General features: G+C 35.3%; 1 long non-coding RNA gene across 12 annotated transcripts in view; it reads right to left on the reverse strand.

Moving 5' to 3' along the window:
* The window catches only part of LOC137045543 (uncharacterized), a 407,625-nt gene that overhangs the window by 326,161 nt on the left and 54,133 nt on the right, over positions 1–27,331 (reverse strand). For 2 of the 12 annotated variants that reach the window (XR_010898800.1, XR_010898799.1), the window contains exon 3: positions 363–456. The exons of the other annotated variants lie outside the window; for them this stretch is intronic. This is a non-coding gene — a long non-coding RNA (uncharacterized lncRNA). The remainder of the gene's footprint in view (positions 1–362; positions 457–27,331) is intronic. 12 annotated transcript variants of the gene reach the window in all.

A 27,331-nucleotide genomic window follows, 5' to 3' on the forward strand; every position in this document is an offset into this window, starting at 1 on the left:
TCAGCTGCTGCTTCTCTTACACACACTTTGTGTGTGTCATGTGGAACAGGTCACCAGTAATACTCCTGGACCTCTTCCGCTTTGAAATTAAATTGAATAACTAAGACCAGCTTATCTATCATATGATTTTGACCAAAATAAATTTGAAGTGATGTTTCAGACATCACTTCAAGTACTCTTTGCAAAAAGATAAAACATCATGCTCTCACAAACATAACCTCTCATAGCATCTCAAGGTGTCAACACAACCAAGTATATGAAAAGCGATTATATATACTTCCCAAAAAATACAAAATAAAGATTGTATGCATAGCAGCAGGCACACACAAAGTTGTAAAACGTTTTATAAAAAGCATCTGCACCTTGTGAGAGAGATGGGCAAGGGATGTTAACTGCTATGGTAACCAACCCCCGGGGACAGAGAACTCTCATCGGATCACCTCCCAACATCTGGCTCTTAAACATTCACACAGACACACACAAATGAAAATGAAATGCACAAAAGAAAAAAAAAGAAGAAGAAAAAAACAAGAGTGTTAATGGTAGACATGGATATCTGCCAGTAAATATAGCCCAAAGGATATAGCTAATATGCACACTGAAATTATCTAACATTAAAAATAGTATATAGTGCTTGAACACAACAGGTTAAATTGGAAGTATGGATGGAAGAATGGTAGTGATCCAGAGGTCAAGTAAAGGCCATTATCTAAACGTTAATGACTGCTATGAACAGAAAACGTGCAGATTTACCAAACAATCCCTTTCCATTTTATGCTGGAGCCATCGTTACATTAAAAGTGCAAAGCTTTTTAGAATTTGTTGTGCATTTTTCAGCCAAAAACAAATATTAACCTCTTACCTGGCATGTCTTAAAGAGGCAGCAGCCACAAATTCTCTCAGTCAACAGATACTTACTTAATGCTCTTAACTAAAGAAATGTTGTTGCTTTAATAATGATCTCATCTATTATTAATTTATAATGTATGCAGTGCAGATTGTTTGATAACAATTACATTTCTGTATAAGTCACAGGGCACATGTAAATATGACATTTATTATGCTTTTATGTGAGGATTGTTTTAAGTTCACTTAGTCTAATAGTCTAATAAATGTATAGCTTGCATTACACTGTAATGTTGAATGGCTATAATTAATGTTTAAAACTAAGGGGGAAAATATATATTCATCGAGAAATCAGTGATACTGGCCTTCATTCATAAAAAAGATGCCGTTAAACAAGTATTTAAAATATACTGCCAAATGTTGTTTCTATATTCATTTGGAGATTAACTGAAATCATCCTAAAATATTAAAAGTTATAAAAATGTATATTAAAATCGTAAATCCTTTGAATTGTGATTAATCGCTATTAAATCACAGGGAAAAAAAGTGAGAGGGCTTCAACAAAATGGTTTTCTACTTAAAGATACGTGTCACTGATTAAGAGACCTGTTTTAGTCATTTACATCAATGTACCGGTAAGTGCTGAGTGACTCTCCCTTCCCCGCCAAACACTGCTGAATTATGAGCATATTGGCGGCCATGTTGAGACAGACAATCAAAACAACAGTAAGACACACTAACATGGAACATCTCTCGAAGTACCGGTGATGAATTTTCACAATAAGGCATGTCTTGTGACTGTGCTCATGTAGTATTCCGTGCAAAGGAAAGAAATGTATTGAGACTGAAAGAAAGTTCTTTGTTGAAAGTTGAAAATAGCTTACTTCAGCATGACCCCTGGCATTGTCTGCTGTCCACTAAAAACAGTTCTCAGCCTTGACTGAACAAGAGTGACGGTGCACAGACAGAGGTATTCAGGTGGAAATGACCTAAAATGTCAATTAGCAAATTATCATTGGCTTTAAAGAGAATGGGATCTTTTCTTTCTTTTCTTTTTTTCTAAACTGTCTGACAACCCTATCCCCTGAGACCATTACAGAGTGATTTTTGAGGTATTGTATTCATGAGGGGTTTCCAGTAATTGGATTAAATTGGTTCCAGAATGTAGCAATTTATATTGTAATATCCCATTACTTCTAATACTGTTCTTAATTAATTAGGTCTCTTTTTTCGTGATGTATAAGTTAGCTACTACAGGAAGCTGGGTTAAGTTTGTCCCCTTCCCCCTCCTTCTCCTCCTCGTCTTCATCATCATCGCTCTGCATTCGGCATAACAGAGGTTAGTTCGCTGAGATTCTAGGAAATGTGCTTGGATCACACCAATACAAATCTATGCATACTATGTGTGCCCGAAAAACAATAAACACAACATACAAGCTTTCGTATTGGTGTTTGATCCATGATTTATCATAACTGTCTCTTCGCTTCATGTTCTGGGTCTCATTTTAATATATGAAAGCCATTCTGCTTCGCCTAAAGGTTGCCTAAACGAATACAATGTTCAGACAATTTCCATATGCAAATATGCTTTAATTAAGTCAATTAAATGATTTCTATTTTTTCCTTTGCAGAGCCTGCAGGCTGAGTGTGTGGCTAAATAACACGCTCGCATTCTTTGAAAGATGAAAAAAAAAGTGATGGGTTGTGAGATGAAAGTGGCATACATGCACAGAAGAAAGAAAAAAAAAGGTTACAGTGTGTGGTCTGACTGTCATTGTCAAAGTCAGCATGTATTGCTATTTATTGCACCAGTCAGTTTCGATTACAGTACAGTATCATTATCTTTGAAAGTATCTATTTTTTATCATCAGCTGTCCATTAACCCCAACTTTACTATAATATATCTACAGAGGGCATTATATGTGAAAATGAAGTTGCCACAAAAGCATGTGTGTGTAAAATCATACACTACAGGCTAACATTTTAAAATGATTATTGTTTGAACATTTTTTGCCAGATATTTGATCAGAAACAAAGTCATATTGTGAAATATTAATAGAACTTATAATATATATATATATATATATATATATATATATATATATATATATATATATATATATATATATATATATATATATATATATATATATATATATATATATATATATATATATATATATATATATATATATATATATATATATATATATATATATTTTGTTTTATGTGATGGCAAAGCTAAATTTATAACATCATTACTCCAGTCTTCAGTGTCACATTATCCTTCAGAAATCATAATATGCTGAATTGGTGCACAAGACATTCATTATAATCAATTATTTTTCATGTGTAATATTTTTGGTGAAAACCATGACAGACTGTCATACAAAAAATTGGACTGGGTAATGTTTAAAAATAAGCTGAAAAAATAAATTAATTAATACCTTATATTAACCAAGGCCACATTAAATAACAGAATAACATATATCAAAAAATAACAGTAAAGACATTTATAATATTACAAAAATATTTCTGTTGCACATAAATGTTGTTTGGCGTTTCTAATCATCATAAAATCCTGGATTTTAACAAAATATTAAGTTTTCAAAATTGATAACAATCAGAACCATCATTAATTATTGAGCACCTATAACAATTGATAAAAACTGCACCAAATGAGCATATTAATGTAATAAATTACATTTAAAATATCACATGGAATGTGATATGTGATATTTGATATAGAATTATTTGTTAGTTACATGTGTAACGCCATGTTAGCATCAATGCTGTTTACATGGCAAACAGAAGGTCAATCTCACAATCCATAAAATATATAATTATTAGATCAATAATTATATTAACATTTTAACATGACATGAGATTGAAAATCTGAAATACATTTAGGTGACACATTTCAAAATATTCCACGTAAACATGTTTCTGAAAAAAAAAAATTCTAACAATATCATCAAAATTACAGAATGTTTATATGTAATTATTTGAAAAATACTATTGTTTCTCTTTAAATGAATACATGATGTTACCATGATGAGGATTTGTATGATCTTAAAACTGTACATTTCTGCCATATGGACATTATTTGACAGTCACCTCTGATAACAGACTACTTATAATTGTAATGTAAAATGTATTTTCTGTAAGCCGCTTTGACATGATATATATTGTGAAGAGCACTATACAAATGAATCTGAAATAAGATAAAATATTTTGATTTGCAATAATATTTCACAACATTATGTTTTACTGTATTTTTGATCAAATCAATGCAGCAACATTAAACAAAACGTGCATATAACCATAACCCATGCCTAATTTAATTATTTGAAATCTAAAATATTTTAGGTCAAAGATTCCTTAAGTTGTTATCTGACAAATGGAAAAAGAAAACAAGAAGAAACCAAGAAAATCAACAAATAAATAAAAGACGAATGTACATGAGGAAAAAGTGCATAATGGCTTTGTTTCCAGACACTATGTTCATGAATAATTGCGCAACTTGGGTCGCATGAGAACTACCTAACAAGCTGTCACTTCAAAGAAACGCTCAATATTACATAAAGCCATGCTACCGCGTGCTTATTCTATTAGCATGAATGCTAAAATGACACCTGAACAAAGAAGCGTGTGGCAGCGCCCGTATGCAAGCTGCCACGAGAGAACGACCCTGCGTATCATCTGCATTCTTCCCATCAGCCAAACAAACACAAACTCACAATGGAAAATAAAAGAGCAACTTTTCAAATCTCATCAGGGACTCGAGCAAGATGGACTGAATTTACATCACTCCTGTGGCCCTTTAATTTGGTTTCTGCTATATAACCCTGCCTTAAATTACACAGAGAATAATGAAAAATCGTTAGGCGCTTTGATTATATTAGTCAAACATACAGAGTCTGCATTTCAGGAAACTAAATCTTGTTTTGCCTAGTGTAATTATTAAAAATGCAATCTTGCCAGTGACTATTACTGGTGGGAATCAGCAGGGACCTGGGGATATGATATTGTGCATACAATATTGTTGTGATTCTACAAAAAAAATTCTACTTACACTAAAAATGTTGTGGCTATAAGGATATCGAAACAGATCTAAATATTTTTAAATCACATTTCTCCTCACATAGCAGTTAATGCTGGTGATTTCAGAATGTATGGATGTAGTGGGGGGAGGGTGGTGTACATGGAAAGGGGTGAGTTTCCTCGTGTGTGAGACAGCTGAGCCCTTGGGCTCCGGCAACCACAAGGTGGCATCTTCCTTTCTGAAGGAGACTTCTGTTTCATGTCTGATCTGAGGGGGACGCACACATACAGCATCCTAAAAGCAGGTGGGAGTGCGTGTGTGTGTGCATGCGTGTGTGTGTGTTATGGGCTCAGTGTGTTCATGACTAACCTGCATATATTTAATGAGCAATACCATCATTTACCTCTCTCTCTCTCTCTCTCTCTCTCTCTCTCTCTCTCTCTCTGGACTACAACCACTCTCAGGCAGCAGCACTCATTCCTCCATGGAGAAAGATGAGGGCACTTCAATGGGAATGTATATGTGTATGAGTGACACAGAATGGGATCTAACGGTCAAACGTTATATATATATTAAAGAGCATGGGGGGATGGGGGGAAATATTATTTAAGTATAAGGTTGACACTTGATGACTTTTCTAATATCATGAGAAATGATGAAACTACATTTTAAACATGATAAATGCGTTAAATGTTCTCCATAAGGAATGTTGCATTGCTTATGTTTGAAAATGTAATTAATATTCCACATGCTAAAACTCTGTCTGTTGTTGACATACTTTATTAGATATTTTTTATATATATAATATGTTTGCTGGGGTCAAAATGACCACAAACGGAAATGGTTTCCACTGATAGAGAACTTATAAGAATTTAAAGGAAAATATTATTTTGAAATAACTACTACCAAACTATTTTTTCAGTTAAGTTAACAAAAACTTATCTTAAAACAGTTAAGATAACAAAACAGTGTTTTGATAAAAAATAATTTAAAAAAATCATAAATAAAAATCTTTATTTTATGCATGTCTAAGGTCCACTGGTATGAATAATTACAGCCCGGTTGTTTTGCATCTGCAGATCAGACGGATATTCCCTCTTTTACCGCAACTGCTCTTTCAGTACTGACAGCTATACAGGGAACACGACTATCACTGAGAGAGAATAAAGCATGTGAAAGAGAGAGAGAGAGAGAGAGAGAGAGAGAGAGAGAGAGAGAGAGAGAGAGAGAGAGAGAGAGAGAGAGAGAGAGAGAGAGAGCGAGAGAGAGAGAGAGACGGAGAGTGGAGGCTACTGACTACTCCTGAAGTCCATTATCTTCACCTCCGGCTCATGCTCCCTCCTCACCTGTTCATTTCTTCCCGTCATTTGCCATATGGAGGAGCAGTGCACACTGAGTAAACAGTTCCATTTCCATCGACGGCAGGTCATTACAGGACGTGTTCATTTTCCTTTTCACAGGCTGGCTTTAGCAGCTGCACCTTCACTGATTCTATAGGTGCAATTAAACATCTGCTTGGTATAATTGATTAATATGATCTGAGCACAGAACATTGTAGATGAGGCTGGGGGGAAATGTGTTCATATTTTTCTTACTTATTCGTTTGTGTCGAATTCAAGTTGGATGTAAAATGTCATGCTTTTTTAAATTAATCCTCAAGGCTAATCAAAATATAAATCATTCATAATGAATAATTACTGAATTAAAAGTAATTAAATTATAAAATTAATAATATATAATTTAATTACATTTAATTCAGTAATATATATATATATATATATATATATATATATATATATATATATATATATATATATATATATATATATATATATATACACACACACACACAGTAGTAGTATTAGTAGTAGTAATAAATCAATAATCATAATCAATACTTACTATATATATATATATATATATATATATATATATATATATATATATATATATATATATATATATATATATATACTCATCCAGATAATACTTGAAAATGCATCTATACTGAAATATGCCTTATTAATATTCTTAGTTTGTATTCTACATTCTAGGATTTGCTTTCTCATATTTAGAGAGAAATGGTAATATCACATTCGCTTTTCTAATCCTGAGAGAGGCTAAAAAAAGCTCAAATCTGCTGTCTCACCTTGGTCAAATGGTCAACAACAAAATTATTTCCTGTCACGGTCCATGGGAGCTTAAGTCTAGCCAGCCAATATGATCTTTATTCATTTTTTTTTTTTTTTACCAAATATGAAATGAGCCAGAGTAAAATGCAGCCTGATGGGGACACATCTGCATTACTAAACCAGAAAAAAAACCTCCTAAGATGATTTAAGTAGACAATTTTCCTCTAGTTTCAGTTTTAGCTCACGTTTGAGGAAACAGCATGTTCTTGATTATCAGTTTCAGTGTGGAGTCGTTCATGTAAATAGGTCCACATCTTGGGAAGCTAATATGCAAAGAAGCCCTGTCCCGTGCGTCAGGATCTGTGGAACAAGGAGATTAATGGAATCCTAAAAGTGTAAATTATAGCCTTTACCCACTGCAGCGTGGAGAGGAGGGCCGACAGCCCCCAGGGAGGCTCCCCACAAAGCAATTCCACCAGCTCCACACATGCAGATCTCCTATACACAGAGGTGAAGGGCAATTTCCACTAGTCTCACTTCTTTATTTATTTCCACAGATAGACTGGCTGGACACATCTACATATCCACGTGATGGTGGCTGCACATGTTGTACACAGGTAATAATGTGCTGGCAGCGGGGGGTGGAGGGTCGGCAAGGACAGCGGATTCCGACTCTAAAACTCAGACTGGACGAAGAAAACACATGAATAAATGGTGCAGAAAAAACGGTCAACTGTCACATTTTTGATTTTCAATTTAGACTGATCATGTTTGTGTGTGTTCTGGTGTTTCCATACTAAAATTTCAAGTCAACATAAAAATAAAAAAAATAAAAAAAAAATTGAAATGAAACCGGAACCCATTTAATTTATATTTTATTATCTTACTGGTCTTTTTTTTTTTTTTACATTTCTTTTACATTTACTGGACTTAAGTAAATGATCGTATCGGTTAGGGATGCACAATATACGTATCAGTACCATATCACTTATTGCATCGGACAATATTAAATATTAAATTGTGCATAATTTCCTCTATGTTAACGTTTAGATTACCTTTGCTGTCATCTAACACTTACTTAAAATGAATATTAATATTTAAAACCACTTCAGTAATATAAGTCAAATAGTTATTTGGGCATTGTTTTATCAAACTCTCATTCAGGTCTGGTATATAACGGCCACTTTTCACCATCCATTCAATTTCTGAAGGATTTAATCATATCTGCCCTACATCATTTTACATTCAGCATGTTGCAAATGGCAATTCACAATTGCTTTTAATCTGAAATTATGCAGAATTATACCTAAATTATTATTATTATTTTAAAGTGCAGACCATGTAGAGCTGCACAATTCTGTAAAAAAATTGAGAATCATTATTTATTTATTTATTTATTTATTTATTTATTTATTTATTTATTTATTTATTTATTTATTTATTTATTTATTTATTTGAGGGGTAGGTTGTTTCATAATTCTACCATGGTTCTGAACAGACAACTAAACAAAATAGCATGTAATTTACTAGAGGTACTGACAAGATGTTAATTGGTGCAGTCTAAAATAAAACAGGTTGAAAGAATTATTCAATGACTTCAAATACTTCACTTGCTTTGTTAATTAATGAATTTGCGTTTTATTTTATTTTTTTTATTTTATGAATGATGATAGCGTTTTTGGATGATTCAATGACAAATACATATTTTTAACAGTCGCTTGTCACCACCAAGTGCCGGAACAATGTAATCAATACAATCGTTATTTGAAGAGCCATGGTTCTTTCAAAAACTGTAGACATTAGGTCACCCAAAAATGAAAATGCTGTCATTAATTCTTGACCCTCATGTCGTTCCAGACCAATAAGACTTGAGTTCATATTCAGAACAGGAATAAAGATATTTTTGAAGAAACTCCACAAAGACAGCAACATGACCACTTTCAAGGCCCAGAAAGACAGTAAAGACAACATTATAATAACTGATAACAGTGCTCTGCTCTGATTAGGGCTGCAGCAACCAGTTTAAAAAAATGATAATAATTGATAATGAAAATCATCAACAATGCTGCTCATTATCGATTAGTCGGGTCTGCCTTCTGTACACGGTAAACTACCATCAGTCGTGCCAAATTACAGCACTGAATTAACACATTTCTCAAGACAAAACTCATCTAAAAATATTGGGAGTGGAAACAGAGTGAGCTGATGCAGGAAAGGTGCATGATCCAAAACATGATAATTCTTTATTTTAAGCATTATGCATGAAAAAAGTATTAAACTTCAAACTACAAGGGACTTTGAATACAGAACGAGGGAGAGAGGGAGGGAGACATCGTTTAGAAACAATATCTGCTCTAGGACTGTGTTTCTTTAAAATAATTTTAAAGGTGTCATGAACTGGCTTTTTTATTTTTTATACTGTTGTCTGAGGTCAACTAATGATGTTTATGTGCTTTTTACATTCAAAAACATCATAACTAATAAGTAATAGGCTATTTTCTACACTGATTTTGAGGCTCTCTCCAAAACGCTGAGTTCTGATGGGCGTGATGCACTGCAGACTTGGAAGTAAACGTCCACTACTAGGATTGGAGAAGATTGGCATATTAAATGAGCTTAAGCTCCCCTGTCAGTTCACATGAGGGAGGGTAGAGATTGAAGGAGAGGTGGCAACCGAAATTATTTTCTCGATCACAGGGCTCGTAAAAATCTTTATCGAAAAAACGCAATGATTTATTTCACATCTACCTGCGATTGATTGGACTATTATTTTTATATTACACATAGCCTGCACGATCGGTTGATATAAGCACAAACCGCGAGCACACACAAACACACACACACACACACGCACGTGCGCGCTGCCCTTCAAATGTCAAGTCGAGAGTGACAACAGCACAGATCAAGAACGGAATATTATAAAATTCATCAGCCTGCCGGGCTTTGGGAGCCCTGGCCCATACGTGTCTGAGTCCAGCATGCTAAAGGTATGCTCTGTTAGACACATGCACATAAGCAAAATGATCAAAATAACAATGCAATACTATTACATATAAAAACATGTTTTACTCACATAAGTGTGTTGCACCATTCCTGTCAGATCCAAATCCAGCATCGACCGAGATTTGTTTACAAATGATCCCACAGTGCAATGAAGTGAACATGTCTTCCCCACGTGAGCTGGAACTTTATTAAAAATAAAGTTCAACCACACATTCCCAATATTAGGATCCAAAGGAAGCTTATGCAACGACTGTGTTCTTCCACAACCAGGAATAGCGCAATATCTTAATCTTCCTCGGCATGTTTATTGTTGTTGACCAGCTAGCACGAGCCGATCAGCTCCATGAGTCGGTGGGCGGGGCAACTAGATTAGACGTGCTGTAGAGGCGGTGTTTTGTAGCGCTATGATGTAAGAATGAAGCACAAGATCGTTTGCTGGGCCTGGTGTCTATAAAAACTTTTCTTTGACTAACGTTTTAGCTCTGAAACGTACAGGATATTCTTATATTACCATGACCTTTTATATATCAAAAGCTCAAGGAAAGGTTGATTTCTCAATTCTTCACTCCTTTAATGTAGGGATTTAAAATCCTTTTCCTTAGTAACTTTTTTTTGCACATAATGTATAGCACAAACATACCCTTATGAAAATTAACTATGGTTTTATTATAGTAAAAACATGTTTGTTTGTTTGTTTTTTGGCGTATTGATTCCCATTTGTATATCCACCCAACCCCCCCAATAGTTCAACTTTAGATTTGAAACAAAACCGTGGTTATTTCGTTGTTACCATAATACAAAAACCCTGTGTTTGTTTTGTTCATTTTAAAACAATTTATGAAATGGTAGACATATTCACTATTGTATAGCACTCAGCGGACATGTTTGTTTGAAGGACAGTGTGTGGCAGGATATGGGGGGAAACTGGGATGTCTGGTCACCCTATCAGACATCAGTGTTTATATCCAAAGTACAAACTTGTATCACAGTACTTCTGTGAAAATATGAATATTTGTAACAGAAAAAAAAAATACTATGTAGTTGAAAAAACTCTCTTTGGGTCAGAGGCATATTCTGCTGTAAAACTGTCAAAGGTTTAATAGACACAGTAGTCATTTAGGAATGAGATCGCATGAATGATTGAATTGAGATCATGATCTTTTAACAATTAATCGTGCAGCTCTAAGAGCATGTTGTGTCATGGTGGCTACATGAGCCAATGACTGCTCTGTCATGGACGGTCAGACAAAAAAAAAACATGCCAACCTATTCACATAAGACCACAGGAGGAGAAAACAACAACACAACCTCAAAAAAGAGAAAGAAACAGCAGCTAACCTCTCAGAATTGCAGCTGACAGGAGGGCACCTCAGGACAGAAAGCCATAATTATAAACACCTTGTATTGTATGTATTATAATGGAGTGATGCGTGTCTGACGGACAAAAACATTTCAGATTTTTTCCCTCTTTTCTTCCTTCCTCAGATCTGGCAACACTGCTGTCCTCCACACACACCCCCCACCCCAACTCTCCCTTTTTACTATTCATTGAGATACAATCGCCGGTTGGCACTTCTCCAGTGTTAGATGCATTTGAATAATACATGACCTGCCCTTTCGCTGACATCACGGTGCCAGAGCTCCAACAAGGTATGAATCTTATTCTATATATACTTCCAATGTTCAGCTGTTCACAATCTATACTGTCAACAATTTATCACAGGATGCAGAGTGGCGCTGCCAAGTTATCAGAGTGGTCTGCGGCCGAGTATGATCTAGTCGGAGCATCTGGCTTTTCACTGCTCGTGACATTAGCCCAGACAAGAGAATCAGTGGACTATTGAATGCAATTACAGTAAGCAAGACAGACAATAAAGATTGATAGGGCTTTTTCATTTTATCACACAAGGAAACATAACGGCGGTGAGGCTTCGCCTTCAACTGCCTGCGTCTAATAATGATTGAGGGTGTGCCATGGTGTGGGCAAGACGAGAGGTGAGAGCGAGAGAGAGAGCGAGAGCGAGAGAGAGAGAGAGAGAGAGAGAGAGAGAGAGAGAGAGAGAGAGAGAGAGAGAGAGAGAGAGAGAGAGAGAGAGAGAGAGAGAGAGAGAGAGAGAGAGAGAGTATACACAATTGGGCTCTGCCCTTTTATCTATACACATGCATCATGGACAAGCGGGAATATGCACTCCCTCACACACACGTAGCGTGCACATATGCATTCATGTTCGCATGCAAAATGCAAACAGACGGTATATGCATGCAGAGACACCCACACAAATATATGTGTGTGTGTATGTGTGTGTGTTTGTGTGTGTGTGTGTGTGCGTGCGCGTGATACCTTCTGTTTGGACTTTCGGAGTGAGTTTGTGCGAGAGCCTTGGTGAATAATTGCATTCGGAGGATTTTAAAGGAGAGAAAAGCCCTCGACGTGCCCGTGCTCTGTTAATGATGAATATTTACACGACATCGATCACATTTTTGCAAGCAATCTCAATGATTAAGAGGGGAGAGAGTCACCATGCATATTTAAACAATGCGAGAGATAATAAATGAGCCTTTTCAATACAATCAACAACCTCAGGCAAAACAGAGGAAAAAACATCACAAGAGAAAATATCTCGCCTGTTGACCACGCTGAAAGGCCAAAAAGACCCCCGTCTAAGAGCCTGGATGCATATTCATACCGCAGCCTTGTTGCATTCAAACAAAGCGCGTTTACCGAAAAGAGAAACTGACATGTCACATTAAAATGACCTGACAGGATTCTGAAAGGTGACTATCGGGGCAAAACGCATTATGAATTGTGGTTTTCGACCGGACTTACATGCAAACATGACAAATGTTTAATTCCTTGAAAAGAGAGTGGGGGAAAAAAGCCATTTTCTGGGAGACACTGTGGAGATGACATGTCAACGCAAGACTGTTCTATTATTTGCTTGAGTAATCATAACAATACAACATGCTTTCCCCCAAGAGTTAATTGCAATATGGAGGAACAGACCAATGCAAGCAATTCTATATTTGCACGAGCGTGTTGGCGTGCTGGTTTTCTCTTGAGATAAGAGAAAATTTCTCATTTTAACATGATATGCAACACACATTGTTGATATATCATAATCTATTCTAATAAAATACTGCTTAATAGTGGGTATGAGATACTGTATATATTAGAGCTGTCAGTAATACAAGATTGAAATCAAGTTAATGATATGTCAATTATCATGATGATGGCAATGATGACTGACGGTAGTGGTAATGGAAATGATAATGGTAATAATAATAATAGTAATAATAATAATAATAAATATGAACAATATAATAATAACGATGTATGTTCTTCCAAACACACATTGATAATATCTTATATTTGATGTATTAAATTAATGTCAATTAGTGCAGCTTGTGTGGAGTTAAGGGTAGGCATAATAAGCTTTAGCTTCAGCCTACACCTTTGGTCAATAAGAGTGTAAACTTTATTTTATTTTTTATTTTGTTTAAAAAAAATGTAATTTAATAAAAATGTATTTATTTTATGGTTATGTATGTGTGCATGCATATGCAGTATTGTATGTATGTACCCATATGACTAGTGCTATTTTGTGTAAAATGATTGCAACTGGAATTTTGATTGTTGACCAAAAAGAACTAAATAAAAAAAAAAAAAAAAAAAAAAAAAAAAAATTAATTAAATTATCACTATTTGTACACACACACACACACACACACACACACACACACACGAAATGTTGTGCCGGTAAATTTTCTCGGTACTTTAGGCATGCTTACCTTAGTTTAGTTTCATTCAGTTTAGTAATCAAAAGTCATGTCTAATTAAATGAAATCAAAAATATAATTTATTAAAAGTTTTAAAAAAATTACATGTTTAGGGCCTAATGAAATATGTTGCAGCATGTCTAATTTAATAAATAAAAACAAACATTTACATTTTAATTAAATAATTTCTATGCATTTTAAAATAATTTATATGAAATGTTTTTCCTCTACAAATCTGAGTTGTGTATTTTCTGGTAGTCATTGTTTTTATTTTATTTTATTTTTTATCTTTTAATCGTATGAATCATTTTTTTTTTTTTTTTTTTGTCAAACAACACGCTGCACAACTGAGATTAATATTTTAATTATTGCTTAAAAAATAAATGTTTGATCGTTTATTATTACTGTTAGTAATATTACATTGAGACGTATCTAAATTATACCATACAACATTAATATATTTGTCTAATTAAGCCAAACTTTAATTTGGATGCATTGCCATGAAGACCTGTGAGTTTCTTTGATTATGGTATGAGAATTTATTTATTTTTTATTTATTTTTTTTAAATGAAACGGTGAAATGCTTATGAAGTGTCTCAGAGTTTCCGGGTTTTCTGCATCTTCTAAACTTCTGCATTGGCTGCAGGTGTTTCCGGTTAGTCATTGCCCAGTGTGTTGTGTTTGAACAGGTTTCAGGGGTTGCGTCATATGGTCTCCCGTTCTCTTTCTCTAACTTTCCTTACTCTCGCACGCAAAAGCGTTTTCATGGTACCGCAATTTGGCACCCTCTTCGGTCAAAAATGACAGAAACATTTTGCGTTCTGAAATTTTAAATGTTTTTGGTTCACCGGAATGGGATGACACTTGGTGACTTTTGTTGCATTAGCCATGTGAACAAACAAACAAATCATGGGTATTAAAAAAAAAATTGTCACACTTGTCTCCTTTGCGGTCAAAAATGACCGCCATAGAAAATTAATGGGAAGTACGCAAAAACACAAAAACTCAGGGAATCTTTTGGTGATACAAACCACAAATCAGCCATTAACCAGAAAAAAAACGCACATAGCAATGTAGGTCACACTAAAATATCAAGAGTGCAAAATAGACACAACCAATGTTAAAAATGTAATATATAAATATTTAATATTTAATAAATATTGCATATCACAAAATACCCTCAAAATTCTAAATAATAATTTAAAAACATTATCGAACTAAAATTATTGCCCTTAAAGGTACAGAGACACATAGCCTCTATGTGTGTTAACCCTACACACACATAGATTCCATGTTTTATGACGAGTTTCGTATAGATTTTTATACTGTATAAACTTTATATTTTATAACATATAACCTAGGCCAACCTCTAAACCTACCCATCACAAAAAACTTAAAAACTATGGATTTTTACATTTTTAACAACAACAACAACAACAAGTTATTTTATTTTTTATTTTTTTCGGCATGATTTAAAAGCAGTTTTCCTTATAGGAACCAAAAAAAATGTATGTGCAAGGTAAAAAAATAAAATAAATAATTGTGGGGATATTTGGTCCCTATTTGCCAGGACCACACACACAGGTCAATAGAGTCAAGTTTGTACCTCATCAACTTTCATTATATGGACATTATATGAAGAATCATCAAATGACAGAATTTACAGCAAACATGAAGGTGATATCTTGAATTGCTGCAAATGCAGGGAAACGTTCTTATTAAAGACTATATTTGACTATTATCCTCATGTTAAATTAACAGCCCTATATATTTATATTCTCTGAGTTTGCATCCTGCATCTAAGAGGATGTTTGGAGGGTGTGTGTGTGTGTGTGTGTGTGTGTGTGTGTGTGTGTGTGTGTGTGTCAAGGCCTGACAGCTGAGGATATTTGCATGCACACACAGTTTCACATGCAGTCACACAGGCAAGCTGCTGGGCTCTTATCACCTCAGATAAGGCCTGACTGGCCTTTTACCTAGGGGAGCCAGGTCTAATCTGAAAAAGCCTGTCACTAACAAAGAGAGATCCCTTCCTCAAGGAAAGCAGGGCTAAAGTGAAACCCAACTTTGCTCCTCTTCTCCTTACTTCCTTTTATCGGCCCCTTCATTTGGACCAAGACTTATTACACCCATAATGCAACACTTTCAACCCGGCTCAACCACTCCATTACCTGTGGGTATTGTCCCTCTTGCCCTTACTGTCTGATAAGTGCAAATGAATGGCCAAATAAATATTGACAAACTGTTTTTATTTTCATTCCCTGCTGGATTGACTTTGTCTGCACCCTAGCAGTTATTACAATAAGCTCTCTGCCTCTTTCGTGTGCATCTGCTTTCATCAATGATAAAAGGTTGAGTTTAATCCAAGGATAATATGTCCGTCACGTTTATTCAGCCACAAAAAAAAGAAAAAAAGTGTGCAAACAGTCAGTGATTGTTAAATCTATCAAAACCACAGCCATTTATCAAGGCACCTATGGTGAGATTAAACTGGAATATAGAAATAGCATTGCTGTTAATGAGGGTGTTGGCGTATAAAAAAAGGACACACAAACCGTGCATGCAACGCAACGGTGTAAGGCAAATTGCTTGTGTGATAAAACGCGCCCATATTCTCTAAAGGTAAGCAGTTCTGTTAACACACAAACTCTGACTTCCAGTAGTGGAGCTTTGTTAAGATTCATATCGACAAATGTCAAAATGAATTAAAAAGATAACTGTCATTCAGAATGGGCTTCGGCACTCTGACATATTGCTCATAGACGGGTAAGATAAGGCAGACCCCAGCCTCCTGTTTCTCAGTCAGAGCCCACTGCGTTTCCTGCACATCCAAAGAGCTAATTCCCCGCTCATATGAATATGCCATTTTCATACTGCCAAGATGATGAATCCCTGAACTGTACGTCACTGTTAGCCGGCCCTACCAAAAATGCCATATTAATGTCAAATGAGATATAACGATTTAGATTTGTCAGATTGCCCAGTGTCAGTCCATATCCATCCTGCGAGCTGGTGGAGATTTCCCATCAGACATTGAGAGGAAGAACAGATAACACACCTCTCTGTGTTGGGCTGCTCTCAATGGAGGCAAAGGGGCAAAAGTAGTTATTCCAACTCTGTTCACTGTAGTTAATCAGAAATAGAATACAAACAATATATATAATAGGAAATATAGATATTAAACTAACCTATCATGATTATGTTAGGGAGACCTGGGGTGAGTGAAGGAAGGAGTGAAGGAAGGAGTGAAGGAAGGAGTGAAGGAGTGAAGGAAGGAGTGAAGGAGTGAAGGAGTGAAGGAAGGAAGGAAGGAAGGAAGGAAGGAAGGAAGGAAGGAAGGAAGGAAGGAAGGAAGGAAGGAAGGAAGGAAGGAAGGAAGGAAGGAAGGAAGGTTCCACTCTTAAGGCCTGTTCACATCAACAACAAATATTAAGATAACTACAATGGTAACTATATTAGCATCCACACCAGCAGATATATTATTTATTGTCTGCATGGATGGATTCTGATTGGCTATCCATTTTATTGTTCATCAGATAGATAGAATTTTTCTGAAAATGATTCCAACTATATTGTTGTTTCGCTGCCGAACTCTGCTATTCTTTAATAATGAGTATGTTTTTTAGAAGTATATCATTATCTTTATAGTTTTCGTCATTTATGTGAAAAAAAAGGTTTAATACAGGATTTCATAACTCTAGAGTTATTGACTGGATTTGAAAGAATTGTACAGAAATGTCTTAAATGATTATGTAATACTTTCATGTTTGGCAGGTTGTTTTAGTTTTATTCTAATGATAAAATACGTTTATGAGTTGTTTAATTGATACAGTTTAATCAAACTTAATGAATTAAAAAATTATTTAAAACTAAAACTGATCCATATATGGGAACTTCTAAAAGGTTCTTTATATGAAGCGCCTGACAGAACACTTTAAATCTACAGTATATAACTTTTCTGTCTGCTAGAGGCCACCTATTCCCAACAAAGGTGTAGTTTGATGAGGTCAAGTTTGAGCGCACAATCTTGGGACATCCTTCAATTCAATCCTTGGGTCTTCACCTCACAGCCAGTGGGAAATAGTCAGGATAGGACTCGGGAAGAAATCACGTTGATGGATGCGATTATTAACGTTACTGTAGTATGAAGCAGAGCAAGACTGAGTGTTGAGGAGCTGAGCAAGGCCGCTGGAGCGATTGTTACGCAAACACACGGCTCGCAAACATCAGGACTTTTATTATGACGGGACACAGTCGCCGGCGCCATTTCTGCTTTTCTGGTCATTGGTATGAGGTAACGCAGCTCTGTTTATCATATTAGATACATTTAAGTGTGTTTAAAATGATGTTATGACGTTACTCTGTGCGTTCACTCAGCCCTGCTGTGATACTTGATGCACACTGCTAAGAGTAAAACGTTTCTGCCAAATAAAACCGGAAACCAACGCAGATACGACCGAATTGACAGGCGACTCCCTCTGACCTTGGTTAAAATAGCAATATTCTCACTATTTACAAATAGTTATAGACATTGTAAGAACTCAACTGAACAAAAAATATAACACTGGCCTAGTGGTTTTTGGATATTTTACTGCAAAAATCCTACATAGTGCACATTTATGTTACAGAAACTTTTCATCTAAGAGTGACACAAAACTTGGTGATTCTGAACTGGTGGGATCAATGAACAGTGAAAAAACATTGCTAAATGCAAAAAACAGCATGCAACTAATATAATCGTGCATCATTATGATAGCAAGATAAATAGTCTTATAGTTTAAAAAAAGATCTGTTGACGTGAAAGGCCTTGTACTAAATTAACTCAATTCATATCAGAGTGCTACAGTCGACCCCATCACACCCCCTACTGTAACAAACAATGAAATTAACCCAGTGTATCTCAATTAAGATCACACATCAAAGTAATGAAAATGAGCTATTTATTAATTCTCCTGTATACTTATCACTTTTATACTGAGCTAATTGTTTTAGCTTTCATGAATATGTTTTAAACAAAAGTGATAGCTGCCTTATAATTATTTGGAATGAGTTCAATCTTTTTTCTCTCAAATACATATATTGAGCATAAATAAACATAATTAGAATAAGACACTATATAGAGCTGTAATACCAATCAAATTAAATCATTAACAACAAAATTCATCTTTGCACTGGTGATGGTACAGAAAATGCATCTGAATTGGTAAATTACAAATGCATAACATTAAGAATAATGTTTTTTTTATTTTATTTTATTTTTTATGTTTGTATAAAAGCAGTATAAGGTTCGCAGTCAACAATATCTTGAATTTTGTGAGCTTTGTATTATTTTGATGTCATTTTTAACACAATCCCTCATTTCTGAAGATATAAGAAATATAAGAAATAAGTTATTGATTGGATCTGAAGCAGTGAGCTTTAAATCCAATCACATTAATGATGTTAACAATTATATAAAATACACTATAAAAAAAAAAAAAAATTCTCCAATTATTTCCACACTCATGGCCAAAGGAGTATCCTTTGAAAGGCTCTCACATAGAGCAGAATGCAGCAAATGAAGTATACCCAGGCCTTAAAGTGAAATCACGCCTGCTAGTCAGAATTATAGGCACCCTTGGAAAATATGAACAAAGAAATCTGTGAAAATAAATCTGCATCGTTAATCCTTTTGTTAATCATTTTTAGAATCAAAATCTAACCTTTCATTGAAGTAAAACATCTGAAACTAGGGGGACATCTACGAGGAAATAAATGTTTTTCTCTAATTAACATTGGTCACCCTTTAATAGCACCCTTTTATTCAATAATTTTTGCAACCACCTTTTGCCAAGATAACAGCTCAGAGTCTTCTTCTATAACGCCTGATAAGTCTGGAGAACACCTGAAAAGAGATCAGACATCATTCATTCACACAGAATCTCTCCAGATCCATCAGATTCCCAGCTCCATGTTGATACACTCTCCTCTTCAATTTTATACGGGATTCAGGGAACTGAAATGGTCATGGCATAACCTTAATTCTGTGCTCAGCGACCCATTTTTGTGTTGATTGATTCTGATGTTTGTTTTGGAGCATTGTCCTGATGGAAAATCCAACCACAGCCCATTATAAGGTTTATATATAGTTTAGATTTTTTTATATGTTGGTATTTGCTAGAAATCATGATGCCATGTATCTTCTGAACAAAATGTCCAGGACCTATAGCAGAAAAACATTACAAATCCAGCAGTATATTTAATCGTACACTTGGGGTAAGTATTTATCCCAGTGTGCACAAAACTCATGTTGTAGGGTGCCAAAAAAAACTCTTTAGTTTCATCTGACCTGTTTAAAGTTCCAGTCGTGTCTGACAACTGAATATATCCCTCCCAAACAACTTGTGGTGATATAGTTGCGATGATAAAGGAAATTTCCCCTTAGTGTTACCTCATATTCATGTTCTAGTCACCCTGGTGTGCTAAAAGAATTAATGAAGGGGGTATATACACCAGATATATATTACTTAAAATAATTTTAACCAGTACCAATATTTGCGCCTAACGAATTACATTTTTTATATACTTCTTTTTAATGAAAGATTAAAAAAAAAAAAAAAAAAAAAAAAACTGCATATTTATTTTCACAGCCGTCTTTGATCATACCAGTTGTGCCACTAATTCTGAACACAACTGTATATGGGTTGTCCAGCTGTGTTTACCGTGTCATATTACAGTTTAATAAAACAGCACAGAGGTCAAGAGGAGAGGGTTCTCTGCCCAGCCCAGAGCATAAGGCAAGAAAAAAAAAACAAGCTTCCAGCATGTTTAAAGGTCGTTAATGAAGCAGAGGGGAACTGTTTGGCATACCGTACTCTCCCTCTCTAACAACATCATCAGCTTAACAAGTTCAAACTACAATGCATCAGCTCCAAGATACAATCTCCGATAGCAATTAAGCAGGAAACGTGCAATTTGCTCAAGAAAAAAAATAGTCAATACCTATTATTGGATCTGCATACTGAAGCAGTATGTTTCTCCTAGACTATCTGCAATAGCAATCACATGCAGGCCTTTGAATTGAATTCACTATAGCAGTCATTCTCAATCTGGGGTACCCCAAAATACATATAAAACGTTTCTAGGGGTACTTTGACAGATTTTATATTCAATAAAAATAAAATGAAATTAATAATGATAATAATGAATTTACAATAAATAAATCATTTCTACATCTTATATACATTGCCCTCCACTAATATTGGTATTCTTGGTAAATATGAGAGCCAAGGTGGCAAAAATCTGCATTGTTTATCCTTTTGAAAATTCTCATTATGAAATAAATGCTTTTCTCTATTATTGGCACCCAATTATTGCAATGTCTTTTTCCCAAGATAGTCTTCAGCCGGATGAGTGTGGAGAACACAGGATCTCTTCAGATCCTTCAGATTCCCCACTCCATGTTGGTGCTGCTTATCTTCAACCCACTCATTTTCTATAGGGTTCAGGTAAGGGGACAGGGATGGCCATGGCAGAAGCTTCATTTAGTAGTGACACATTTTTGTGTTGATTTTGATGTTTTAAATCATTGTCCTGGTGGAATATCTAACCACGGCCCATGGAAGATTTATGTAAGGTTTAGATGTTTTATCTTTTGTTATTTGATAGAATTTATAATGCCATGTATATTCTAAACAAAAGATCCAGGATTTCCAGCAAAATAAATTGAAATACAAAATACAAAATTAAAGATCTGGCGGTATATTTAACTGTGGACATGAGGTACTTTTTATCCCTGTTAGCACCAAACCCATAGCTCTCTTTTGTTTTATTTCATCTGACCATAGAACGAGAAGTTTGAAGTTCCAGTTGTGTCTGACAACTGAATATGCTGGAGTTTGTTGATGAATTAACAAGTTTTTTTTTTTTCTTGAAACCCTCCCAACCAACTTGTAGTGATGTAGTTGCAGCTTGATAAAAAAGTCTGACCCCAAGACTCAGCTCATCTCTGCAGTTCTCCATCTGTGATCCTTGGAGAGTCTTATGCCACTCAAACTATCCTCCTCACTATGCATTATGATGGCACAGACATATGTCCTCTTCCAGATTTGTAACATCTTTAGGTGATTGGAACTTCTTAATTATTGCCCTGATGGTGGACATCGGGATATTCAATCCTTTAGCGTTTTTTTCTTACAGACACTTTATTTTGTGAAAGCTCATCAATCCTTTGCTGCATATCAGAATATTCTTTGGTTTTACTCGTGATGAATGATTAAGGGAATTTGGCCTTTCTGTTTCTTTATATTTATACTCCTGGAACAGGAGGATAATATATGATACATATTTATACTCCTGGAACATGTGGGAAATATACTTCATATACATTTTCCTCATAAGAATCTCTAGGGATGCCAATAATTGTGGCCAACATACATTGAAAAAAGAAAAAAAAACTTTTATTTCATAATGTGAGCTACCCCCACGTTCAATTGTTTTACATCAATGAAAGGTTAATTTTTTTTTTTTTTTTTTTTTTTTTTTTTTTATGAAAGATCAGAAGGATTTACAATGCAGATTTATTTTTTACAGCCGCCTTTGCTCATATTTACCAAGGCTGTCAATATTAGTGGAGGGCACTATTCTATAGCTTTATAGTTTATTTCAGAGAGAGTAACTGCATTTTCAAATGATATAGAATTTATATGTTATATAGAAATAATAGTCCTGTAAAAATCTTAACATCCCACATCAATACTCTTTAACCAGTAACCTTTCAGCCATGTCCTTGGATAAAATAATAATACGAATAATGGTAATAAACAGTGTGTAAGTAAGCAGTGTGTGGGTCTCGCATTCCATGACATTGTCCAGTAGGTTGTCTACAATTCTCTTAACAGAATCACCATGGTGATTGATTCACTGGGTCACTGACCTCTCCTCTTCAACCACAGAGCAAAACACGCACATATACATTTACCACCTGTGGCATTGGAGAGGAGCGTGTACCACCACGGACACATTTCCTTATTCATTCTACTTCTCAAGATTTCTGATGGTTCCTTTCAATCACTTTTAAATATGACCACTGCTGATTTAAAAGGGAAAGGCTGCATGTATTAAGTGAAGCTGAAAACCTATGCATAACACATTCAACCACATACTTAATGTATTCTTATATGACACTCAGATTCATACTCTAACCTCTTTTGCTTTGAGAAATATTACCTGTATATGTAGCCACAAGGGCAACACACAATGCTGAGAGGTAAGTGGAAAAATCTTTTTTCGTTTTGTTCTTAAAACAGTCCAATTTTAAACTTGACCTGCTGCAAAACAACATGTTCTGAATCTATGAACGTTCAAGAAAAAGGTCAACTGAAAATTGTAATTGTCATTACTCATCCTCATGTGGTTCCAAACCCATATGGACATTTGAAATGTAAAGAAATAGAAGGGGAGAAAAACAGTTAACGGATTAATTAAGTTAACTTACTATGGTGAAAATCTGTGAACTGTAAAAAATTACACAAAAAAGGTAATTTTGCGGTAAAATACTGTTACTTTTATTGTTTTTCCAAGTAAGAACTCAGAATTGAACATATATGCAAAAAAAAAAAAAAAAAAAAAAAAAACAGTTCTTAGAAGTCTTTGCATGATACATTACATTACATTTTATAACGATAATTTAGTTTATTCTTATTTGTGTTATCAGCAATCTACATTAGGTAGATTTAGAGTTTTGTGTTGCATGTTCTGTTTTAGTTCATGTATATTGCATTATTTTAGTGCCGTGTGTCACCCCGATGGCCCTGACTTTTCTGTGTATGACCCTGTACCCTGTGCAATGTCCATATACGAGGACTGGCTGGACAGGCCACTTAAAATGAATTGATTCATGTGGTTTTCTATTGTACTACCTGTATTTTTATGGTGGTTATTAGTAAATATTGGAGGGCACATAACACACACAGATTAATTATATATGTGCGTGTTGTTTATATTATATGCACTTATGCGCCGATAGCCAATAAAACACAGACATTTGATGCAGTTTCATCAGCAATTACGATCTGGCCCTTGTTTCTAAAACGTTCGCCACTGAAACGCCGGGAAAAACAAACACTTGCACAGCTCTGTTGCGGCTCCTGAAATACAAACTGCATACTGTTCCCTAAACGCTGGATTCTTTGGAAAGCTGAACAAGGTTTCCCTCACAACCAAAAGCACACTTCTTTAGTGACATTGTTGATTTCGAGCTCATCATCCCCCGCTCATCTGGGAGAAGTGATTTCCAACTTTTATGATGTCATTCAGGGCCATACTCGAGAAAAAAAAACGTATGAAACATATGTCAATCCTAAAGGAATGTATTTGGTACAGAAAAACTCCAACATTTTTTTTTAAATTCTGGCCATGTTTAGTATAAAAATCGAACTCTTTAACCGTTTAAACCAAGCCTGTAGTCTCCCTCTCAGATACTGAAGCTTTCACGCCTCGATCGCCCCCCGGTGACCGGTCCCAGTATAGCCGCCCCTCTGTGTTTTCTAATGGACGCAAGGCAAACTAAATAATAAAATTACACTTCAAATATTTTTTCCCCAAAGTTAGTTTATGTCATTGAAGGCAGTTATCATCACGATGATTTCATTTCAAGTGTTCGTTTTTAAAATAAGTTTAGTTTTAGTTAGTTATCTGATGCTTTAAAAACAGGGGGTGTGGCATCATAATTGACAGCTGAGACTGTAGGCTTCTCTGAGTGAAGTTGTCACTGAGGCACTAACGGACTTTTTTTTTTTAATTTTTCGGAGCAGATTGGAGCTTTAGCTTTAATTTCTACATTTCCATAACTGTTTATTTAACACCAACATAATTAAATGTTCTGCATCTGCGAGAGTGTGGGCGGGCTTTTGATTTCGCAGCTGTACTTCCTGCTCTACTTCCTGGGCTCTACTGTGCAACTCCGGTCCCGAAATCGCTACTGCGCAGACTCGGTCCCAAGATGTCAGCCCCGTGCAGGCCGCCTGAAAGCTTCAAATCTGCCAAGCAGAAACGGATGATGTCGAGTCGTCCATATTTTTTTACGGTCTATGGTTTAAACAAGTCAGAATGCATGAAATGGCATTAGACATTACTTTAAGGTAAAAATGAAAATGTGTCAAATCATAATACAATGATTTCAAAAATTATGTTAAATGACTTAAAGGTGGGATAGGTAGGACTGATCTAAAACACTTTTGTCCAAATGTGTTTAAACTTTCTTTATATGTCAATACATAATTAAAATGTAAGTAGTCTGAAAAGGAGAGTATAAAAATTGAGTGACTCTAGACTTTAATCTGCAATAAACACCACTCATTATTTTCGTTCAGGACGAAACAAATGATTGGCTTGGGCGACTGTCACTCTCTCTCTCGCTACCATGGTGACCAACGCTTTCTCTACAGGATCTGCCCACATGCGCGCACTCGTTTGATTTGAGCAGTTCAAGAGGCAAGAAACCTAGGCAAAATAATGGCAGAGAAAGAGCATTAAAAATTCACAGTGCAGGGTTTTACAGTCAGCGAAGGCAAACAATGCAAAAAAAGAAGACAGTACAAGAAAAGGCAATGCACAAAAAGTATTTGGATAAACAAAGAAATCAAACGCGAGTAAATAACTGTGTGGCTTTTCAACGATGGTGAGAACTGAGGGACCTGAAAAACAACTCATTGCTGGCTATATTTCTGCTGGACAGATAATCTTTCATTTTGATTATAATTTTTTTTGGGTTTATGTTTTCATGAAGCATGTATCACTAGCACATGAAGCTGCCTAATATAGCATAACATTACTTAGCATAAAGTTACAATGTTATACACTTAACCATTAGTAGAGATGATAAATAATCAATATGCTCAAGTTGATCGCTGTCCTGTTGAATTTCGCAAAATTTAACTTTAGATAACAAAATGCATGTGTAAAAGCTAGTACACCGCATCCAGGAACTTTTTTTTAGAACTAAGTTAGCTTTAGCTACTACTAGTCAACAATACTTTCATCAATACTTACATGCAAAACGCCGTATATGTTATGAATCTTACACGAAATTCATCTTCATTACAGTATAACTGATGTCATTGGAAAAACATGATGCTACCCATTTTCTTTGCCTTATAAATATAACTAGCTCGTTACCAAATCAAACAAAAATATATTTTAAACTTCACCAGTACCGGTATTTTAGCTTGATAGTGAGTACTAAAAGACATCTTAGTTGTTTATATTCATACTGATAAAGTTCGATTTTTTTATTACATGTGATTCTGACATGATCTCACTTCATGCACTCCGCTCGCCTCGGGTAAATAACGCGTCTTCCAGCTGCGCGGTCGGTGAGGAAGTTCATATATTTTGGGGGCGTGGCTTTGGAAAGACCCCAGAAGGGAGAAGGTGGAGGGAATGGAAATAATGAGCTGTCGTGAGAGGTCTACAGACACTCATTTTTTATACTTTCTTTTTCAAAATACTTACATTTTAATTATGTATTGATATATAAAGTTTAAACAAATTTGGAAAAATAAGTTTTTTTTTAACCAATCCCTATCTATTCTACCTTTAACTTGGTCTGTTCATCATTATGGTGGTGCATAAAAAAAAATGAAATATAGTGCACAAATCACACACTTTTGTCACTTTAAAGGTTGACAGTCAGACAATCACATTTTTTTTTTTTTTTCTGCTGTTGAGTTCTAAGGAGGAAAAAGTCCAGTGGGATTAAAAAGAGACATTACGGGGTTAATAAATGATAACAGAAATTTAACTTTTGGGTGAACTATCCCTTTAACTCCTAAGACTATGGCCTATAATGAAAATAAACAGCAGAGTCAACCCAATGCAAGTAATTCCCTTAAGTAGTGATGACTAACAAGGCCTAAAGCTATTCTAATCTAACATTGCTATTAATGTCTTAATTAAAGATGTAAACACCAACCCGCTTCAAAAAATCAGGCCAGACATCAGAATTATACATGTGGCAGAGCACCGAACGGGACGCCATGTTGGAGGATATTCCCAATAAAAGAGAATTAGAAATGAGCTGACCCAAATATCATCTCACCAACAGAGGAATCGTGTTATGCTAAGTAGGCCATAAAGGTACTTAAAGATTATGCAAAATTCTCTTTTAATGGATGACATGGAGAAATGAAAGACAGGCAAATCTCCAGGCAAGGGAAAGGTAACCGCCCCTTTCGTCTCAACGTGTGTGTGGTGACAGCCACAGGGCATGAAAAGAGTTGTGCTGTGGTATATAAAGGCAGGTGGAGCTAGAGCTGGGCTTGGGCATTTTGGTAAGAAAATATTAAAGGTGTTATAAAAGCTGATACCAATACACACCATACATACATAGATACATACAAACAAACACAAACACACCTAGTGTCCTTCTCCCCATCTCACTCATCCAGACCTCTCTCGCAAACGCACGCACACGCACACACACGCACACGCGTCTTACCATACAACAGAACCAGCAGTGGGGCAGCAGCAAGGCCCTTGTGGAACCCAT

The sequence above is a fragment of the Pseudorasbora parva genome, chromosome 17, assembly GCF_024679245.1.
Source record: "Pseudorasbora parva isolate DD20220531a chromosome 17, ASM2467924v1, whole genome shotgun sequence".
Lineage (NCBI taxonomy): Eukaryota > Metazoa > Chordata > Actinopteri > Cypriniformes > Gobionidae > Pseudorasbora > Pseudorasbora parva.